This window comes from Pezoporus occidentalis, unplaced genomic scaffold, assembly GCF_034315485.1.
Source record: "Pezoporus occidentalis ecotype Australia unplaced genomic scaffold, CSIRO_AGI_Poc_V1 ctg230, whole genome shotgun sequence".
NCBI classification, from domain to species: domain Eukaryota; kingdom Metazoa; phylum Chordata; class Aves; order Psittaciformes; family Psittacidae; genus Pezoporus; species Pezoporus occidentalis.
In genome coordinates this window covers 268,997-277,432 of record NW_026914181.1, presented here as the reverse complement: position 1 = coordinate 277,432, position 8,436 = coordinate 268,997, and the positions used below count along the sequence as shown (strand labels likewise).

The window sequence follows — 8,436 nt, the reverse complement described above, 5'->3', positions numbered from 1 at the left end:
TTGGGAGCTCTGCTATTCAGGCCACCCCACAGCCCTTGCTTCCTGGCACAAACCAGCACAGGCAACCTGACAATGTCCCACAATGTCACATCACTTTGGGCCCTGCTGTCCTCAGGGTTGAAGGATGACAACAAAGGAAAAGAGAGGCCATTTTGCATTGTGTGGTATCTTCTTTTCAACAATTCTCCAACCGTTCACTACAGAAGTTCTAACTGACACTGTTCTGAAGCATCTGGACAAGTTTAATGTTAGAACAAAATCAGTCACAAGACTTCCTCTGAAATTGTTTGAAATGAGGCAGAATTTCAGCTGATCAATTTCAAGCTCACATGAATTCCTTTCTGACAAAACAGCTGAAAAACTGAAACAATTTTTGAAAACTCATACAACTTTTATCACAGAACTCTTATTACAAAACTATTCTTCTTTAAAGATGATACTACTGTAGATTACCTCAGCAACAGCAACCAATCGCAAACTCATCCATCATCTAGGAGTGCTTCATTACAGGGAAAAGTAACAAAATATACGTGGCTAACTTTATTACCATAAATATTAAGGGCTTTCATTCTGACTAATTGCACACCTTGAGTCATTTCACTGAAGTCAACAAGTAACTTGTAAAACCAACAAAAAACTTGGTAAACAAACAATATTAAAATCATTTCCCCCAAAGACCAGCAAGTCAAATTAATTGCAATTAATGATAGCAATTCATTAATAAAATCAAGGTGGCCTGCTGGCATTTTAGTGCATATGTTTCTGTGCATGTATTATAATCCCAAGGATGCTTATAACTGAGTGCTCAGAAGTCTATTTTGTAAGATTCACTAGGCATCTTGGCCAAGAGGAATGGTGGATTTTAGCTGTTATTTCCATTCATAATTGAATTGCAATTTTTCAGACAGAATAATCTCAGTGTTTTCACAGTGACAGCAAATTTATGAATCAATTTATGGGCTTTGTCATCTAATGATTCATTTATTTAAAAAATACCAAACTAATATTGATGGTTCTTTTCATTAGGTTACACATCACATTTTATGTCAGTTGCTCCTAATAAGAAGTTGAGCTTTTCTTTTATTAATTTCTTCCTCATTGTTGCATTTCCCACTGTTATTGTTGGAATACAAACAAATAAGGAGACTCACCTCAGAGGTATTAGCCTTTTCTTATGACATCAGTGTGTAGGCTGTGCAAAGTCAAGGCATCAGTTAGTCACTCGCACCATCTGTGTGGGCCTGGAGAAAGCAAGATGCAATCTGTCATATGGTGAGCTTTGTACAAAACACCAACAATCCGCATTCAGCTGCACAGATGAAATGCATCCCTTGAGGAGCTTCAGCCTGCCAGAGCGTGCTGTTGTGGATGTCAGCTGCTGGGGGTCAGATCTTCATAATGCAAGGAGGGAAAACTTGCTGTTTGTCCAGACAAGAACTAGGAGGGTGGTGGGAGTCAGATCCACAGCCTAAAGTTTGCTAGCCAGACTGCGGTGATATTAAGTAGCACTTTAAAATTTCAGAGCCAACATCCTTTCTCATTTTTACTGACGTAAGAAAATTTGTTCAGGGATGATCTGAATACAAGAAAGGAGAAAGTGATGAAATAATTTCTTTTAGGTTTTACTTCCCATGGGAGTAAACCTATTGTATTCCCTGGCCTCCTGAACCTACCATGATGTTGTTCCTCAAGAAGGGGAAGGCAGGGGTCTACCATGTAAAGGAAAAGGCTAACTGCACAGTTAACACTCTGCAAAAGTCTCCCTGCACAGCAGTGTGTGGAAGGAAGAACAGGACATGACAGGATATATCCCCAGGCTACCTCACCTATTTGGTTGGAATTTATGACGTTACTTTTCACACACACCCTTAAAATTGCACCTCTCCACTGACTTCTTTGGCAGTCATCTCCAGATTTTATTTTTAGCATACAGATCACAATTACATGAAGGTACCGCAATATTTTTATGTACAGCACTTGCATGTTCCCAAGAAAAATATACAAGAGCCTTTACAGCCCTACATCAAATTACTTCAGCTTGTGCTGAACAGAATTTCTGCAATATGTGTTTTCACTAACTAGGTCACAATCCCTACATTATGGATACTAGAAGATGACACCAATGCCATGCCCACTACTTCATTTTAATAAAGCATATTTGTGGAAACGACTTTAAAGGACAATTACTTTTTCTACCTTACTATTTGTAGTGGTACCAAGTAGCCCAAAAGGTATTATTACTTGCTGAGCAATGGTCTCCTTTCTTCCTTACATACTGCTTGCCACTTTTTTAAATGTAAAGAACTCATATACTTATTTTCAGATACAAATATGACCTCATACACAAATTGATTATTAAGTAGTTATTTTTATGGAACACTGTTTTTTTTTCCTAGTAGTTGATTTTACCAGAGAGACACAGATGAGCATAAATACTTTTCCCAGCCGTGGCTGTGGAATGGAGAACAGAATGGAGAAGCAGAGATCCTTAGCAAACAAAAGGAGCTTTAGCAAACAAAAAACCTCCAAAATTCTGAGGCAGGAGAATGCAGTCTGTGTTCTCACCCCAACAGTCACCAGAAAGAAATGGTAGACCAGGCTTTCTACTGTAGTAGACAGTATAAAATAAAATAAAATAAAATAGCCTACTGAGTGCAGCCCAAAGGCATTTGGTTAAGAAAGCCATAAAAGAACCTTTCTTATGCTTTTTCTGTAAGGACTAGAGCCAGCCCTTTTCAAGTTTTGCAGTATTTAATACTGTGTACTCTTGCTGTCCGGTTTCTAGAAGTCTCCATGATCCATAAAGGCAAACAGATGACACAGTTGTAAACATCATGGAGTTGTTATCCTGATGACAAGCTCTAAATCAAACCTTCTCTGTAATCCTTCCTTACACTCTTACCTTCAATACACTGCACATAACTTTCTAGAGAAACTAATATTTTAATGTATCTCCATTTTGCCTACAATTCTTAAACAGTTGAACCCCAGACAACATCTCCCATGGTCTCCAAGTTAAGTACCCATAAAGCATCTCAGCCCTCTAAAAGTGGAATCAATTAAGGCCTCAGCCTAAACCCCTTAAAAATCTATTGGGCTCTTTCAACTGAACATGGTAGCCATCGGTTTTAAGACATTTGAATTCCCAACCAGTTATTGCTATAAGTCCTAGCCCTATGCATGTGAAACTGCTTGGGTATAGCACATGCAGTAAGGACAACTATTAAAGATGTGACAGAGATAATGATGAAGTGATCAGTATAAAAAAAAAAAAAAAATCACCATAATTTGTAGCTTAAGCCAGTTGTACTTAGCAGATGAAAGTAATTTCTCTGAAGAGAAGAAGAAGAGGCCCCTGAAATTTTAAGAAGGGGTAAACAAATGCTTTTGGCTGCCATATGTCCAAGTCACAACACCAAATTCAAAAAAGCTGCAGCATGTATGTTACTATATCACGTATTAGGCGGTGACAGAGGTGAATAGTTTTGGTTCTTAAAATTAGTAAAGCAGGCTTTGTTCTTCCATTCACATACAAAATAGATCAGCAGTAAATAGTCTAAGTATTTTATTTCAGCTTCTTTATGTCCTTTGTATACTGTCTTTAAAAAAAAGATTAGCATATATAACGATGTACTACCATGCAGGGTAATTGAAAACACAATTACACTACCTCTCAGACACAAGTCTTTTTTCTAGGACAGTTACATGAAAGAAAGGCAAATCATGCTGTAAGCGATAAATGAAAATAACTTCTATGCAATTAGCTTGGTAGACTAGATGGAACGGGACAGAATTCAGATGTTATATAAGTGAGTATAAACAAAGTAGTTGTTAAGTAGTTGCTTGCTCTTTGTTACCTCATGTCTGATTTTGATCTATTGGAAAAGCAGTGGTACTGGGAGTAACTTAGCTGTAGTTAAACGTCATTGAATTCAACGTGCAAAAGATCAAGCTCATAATGATTAAGAGTTTCCCCACTTTTAAAAGCATTCTTTTCAATACCTTACAAAGCAGAGGCAGGGCAGAATGGTCTGATCCCAACTGCTTTGAAAAGCAAAACCAAATATCATTAAGACCTTTACTATGAAATTCCAGTGGAAAGGGAATTAAGGTTCTAGGCCAAAAGAGAAAAATCATGTGTAATAAAATAACACTGTATTCCAGCCTAGTCTAAGAAAATTCTACCGTCACATGCTTCTAGTGTTTTAAGACAGACCAACCAAACTTGCTGAAAAAAAGCCTTAAAAATGTCTAGGAATATAAAACATCATCCAGAAATAGCACAGCTCAGAGGAGGGTTACACATAGCAAAAAAGTGATGTTCATATTGAAATGCATGAGATGTGATTTCTTTCACTGGAACATGCTTTATGATTTTCACATCAATCTACTCTCACTAGAAATTACTCCATTTTCACTGGCCATAATGCATAATCTCACAACATTGAAGGCAAATAATTTGTCAGAAAGAAGAAAAAGAATAAGTATTCTTAGACATAGTACCTGTTGCTAGCCCTTTCCTAGGATGCAGGTGCCATTTGGATGGCAGTTGCATCACTCTATGGGTTAGGGTAAAGATACAGCCTTAACAACTCTCTTTTTTTTTTAATATCCCTTTGGTGCATTATTGCCCTTGTTAATCTTCAAGTCCCAGATGTAAGAAAAAGAAGAGGTTTTTAACTCCAGCAATTACAGCCACAGCCCATGGAAAGCAGAAGCAAGCAAAAGTCTTCTGGTATACCCAATTCCCTCCTCAAGACAGACAGACATAATCTTTTCAAATGAGACACAACCCAACACTCCACAAAACAAAAAGTTGGGTTTTTTTTTAAAAAGTGTATGACACAATGGAGGAAAGAGGGTAGTGCTGAGGGAAATTCCAAACAGCTCAGCGTGTTTTCCTGGATTGTCTCTTATGTAACCTCAAAATTCAGGCTCACAACAGCCTGTTGGGAGCAGAGGGGAGTGGGTTGGGAACTCATTGACAATACCAGGCACATGTGCATATACACACACAGCCACCACACACACAAGGTGACAAGAATTAGCTAGTCCACTGCAAATGTCAGCCAATTTATGTAATATCCTTTTACTCAGCATTTCTTATTCACTGGAGAGTGAAAAACCTCAATAAACAGTCTCTGGAGAATTGAAAGTGGAGAAGTTAGTTGGATTCATAGTCCTTCTCCAGTCACTGCTGCTACTGGCTGCTTGATAGTCTATACATTACTTCAGTTAAACAACCAGTGAACAAGCAGGCATTTATTTCGTAAGTTATCCATGCAATTGGTGTTAGCAAGTTCTAATTGTTATTAACAGCAGCTGTCATTTTAAGTTGCCTAAGCACAACAGCTCTGGGCTGCTGATGTTCATGTCATCCCATGAGAAACAAAGACGACTTACTCCAGAATCCAATTTGTCCAGAGAATAGTTTTTCAGATGGTAGAGAGCCAGAAAGTATAGACCAGATGACAGCAATGCTAAGCCTTGCTGATTTAACACACTTAGGAAACAAAGGAAGAGCTGAAAAGTGGGAGGAGAGTATGGAGATGACCAGGCTGGATATAAATAATATCAATTATTTCCCCAGCCTGCCTTTGTAGTAAAGAAATACATTGGTGGTATTCTTACACCACCTGGAAACAGGACCAAGAATCTCACCTGTTCAGTACTTCAGAATTACATATTTGGCATATTAACAAATATGACCTTTGTCACTATGCTATATTATTTTTCTATTACTGTTTTTAAATCACTTTCATTTCAGAACTCTAATTTCCTGCTATGAGAGAGTGAGCAGTGGTAAGCTGTTATGAATACAACAGCTTTTTTTTTTACAAAAAAATAGGAAGAAAGCATCACACAACAGAAAACATTTTAGTTAGCTGGCTTACAATCAGAAACAAAAGCTGTTATGATCAAAATAAAACTTACAATACACATCTGACAGAATTCTGAAATTAAATCATAACCCTTCACAGGTATTGAAAAGTCTAAGAAAAATTTAGAGTTAAAGTTCCAAAACCAGGTACAGAAATTCACAATGAAATGTGGTCTCTATTTCTATAAGAATGCAATAAGGGGAAAACAAAACATCTAATCAGCCAGCACAAAAGCTTGATTTTTAAGATTTGTTACAGTACTTGTGTTTACCATGGACACTCTTAATGACTCCACATATCCATAGAAAACTCACCTGACAAGCCTTCCCTTAAAGCCATAGGTTTATGCTCCTCTTCACAAAACTCATTTTTTCCCTACTCAAAATGTTTTAGTGACAGGTTGTACATTTAGGATCATCTATATGATGGAGAGGATTTTTTATTTTTTTTTTAATTCAATTATAAGGTTCCAAAGAATTGTGTAATGTTTGGTTTTCTATTTTATACCTGACTGGTCAAACCATTTTCTTGCAATTATTTCAAAGCTCCATCATAAAGTAACCTGTTTATTCAGTTTCATAATTAATCTGATCTACATGAAGAAATTGTATTCTGCAGAATTTTATTATAGTTATCTTCAACTCTAATGAATACTTCTGGGTTTGATGGAGAAGACGGATCTATTTAACATATGGATCTAACCTCTGAAACTGAGGGCAACATATTGAAACATACCCTGTGAAAGACAGGAGCATGCATAGAAAGTTTAAAAATAAATCTGGTTTACATGAAAAAAAAAAAGTTCAGCTATAATCTTAAACATTGTGTCAACATCCATTTTGTTTATTGACAAGACTTAAGTTCTTTTTCTAACTTTTTCAGTAATTAAGGTTCCTATTTGCTCCTCTTCCTCTGTCTGGAAATACACCAGTAAATGATAACATAAGTTGTCACTACAATTACTTGGCTGACTTTCCTGAAAGAGTGTTTACCTCAAGCAGGTCCCAAGAGTCATCAGATCCAATATGGCTTAAAGGCTCTGTCTAACGCTGAATGCAAAATGTTCCTTTAGATAAAATATGTTACTTCAAAACCTACAGGAAATTAGAAAGTACTAGAGATTTTGTTCTAGTTTACGCATAAAAAGATTATGTCTCAAATTATCATTGTCAATGACCCTTTATTTAAATGAATCTAGTTGATATGAACTGAACATACCATTTTCCAGAAGGCATATTTATATATGTCATAAATGTAGAATATCATTACATGCCATTATCTAGTATCTCTAAAAAAAACCCAAGTAAGTATCAGACTTGCTCTAAATCCTCCTGAATTGAGTCTCCTTTGAATGAAATACGGACTTGAGCAATACTTGATGAGGTGTCCCCTCCAACAAACCCCACTTGTACAGAGCATGCAGACACCACAGACTTTGCAGTATGAAGGACGATAGATGATAATTTCTAAAACTGAGATTGTTATGATCTTCCACCATAAAGAAAGGAGCAGAAGTCTAAAGGATTTTTATTTTATTTTCAACTTGGAATTTATTTAGAGATGTTTAATTTATAATTACATCATGCTAGCTGAATGGTTGTGTTATGGTGCTCAGCCCAGAGATCCTCATGGATGCAGCTTTTAACAGTTTCTTTGTGTTAATGCATAAGGTCCGTATTTGTCTTTTTGTCTTTTTTTTTTTCTTTTTTTTCTTTTTAAAATATTAATTGCAAGATTTAAATACAAAAAGAAAGCAATAATAGCAGTGAAACAGTTTTAGGCTTCAAGTGGTTACTCACCTCTAGAATTTCTTGTGGAACCGAGTTGCTTCAGATCAATGCAGTCTGCAACATACATATCCTATCAATCTCTGAGTATAGTTTGAAATATTAGCTATATGTAATGCCTTCAGAATTATGTCTGATGTAACAGTAAGGGATTATCTGGTGTAATTGCAGCAACTACAAAACTTCTCGTAAAGACTTGTCATTGATAGTTACTGTGTGCAGCAGATCTTTGCTGCCTCAAACATACCTGCAGGGCAATGAACAGACATTCATTATTACAGTGAAGTAATAAACCTTTAAAGACCTACCTGGAGGTAAGACATGGGGCATAGGCTTACTTGGTTAACAAAAGCTAGGTAACGCTGGAAAACTAGAAAAACGGGAATGGAGATTTTCTCCCTTGAAAGGAAGATTGACAATATATCCTTCCTCAGAGCAGTTCTTTCTGAGACTGCACAGCCTATAGGCAGTTCCCTGTAGGGTACACTGGAGTCGTCCTAGTGTAGGACTACATGATGCAGTGGCTTGAGAAGGCCACATGGTTCCCACAGGTATCCCAAATATCAAAAATTCACTCATTATATTCTCTGGCTTGGCTTATACATTACCCTAGATACCACCAGGGAGGCAGTCCCACCCACAGCTGGTACTGTCCTCCAGACAAGGATACACAGTGCCTCTGTCTTAACATGCACTCCATTTTCAGTGTCATTTCTTTCACAGGACTGGAAAGTCCTGATTGATTGCAGCGAATCACAAGTAGCTCT

The 8,436-nt window shown here is 37.0% G+C and overlaps 1 long non-coding RNA gene across 1 annotated transcript; it reads right to left on the bottom strand.

The window, feature by feature from the left end:
- Positions 1–961: 961 nt before the first annotated feature.
- Positions 962–5,795, bottom strand: LOC134165157 (uncharacterized). The gene is made up of 2 exons (XR_009965403.1): positions 5,404–5,795; positions 962–1,241 (listed from the first exon to the last, which is right to left on the bottom strand). It is a non-coding gene; the product is annotated as an uncharacterized LOC134165157 (long non-coding RNA).
- Between the last annotated feature and the right edge of the window lie 2,641 nt (positions 5,796–8,436).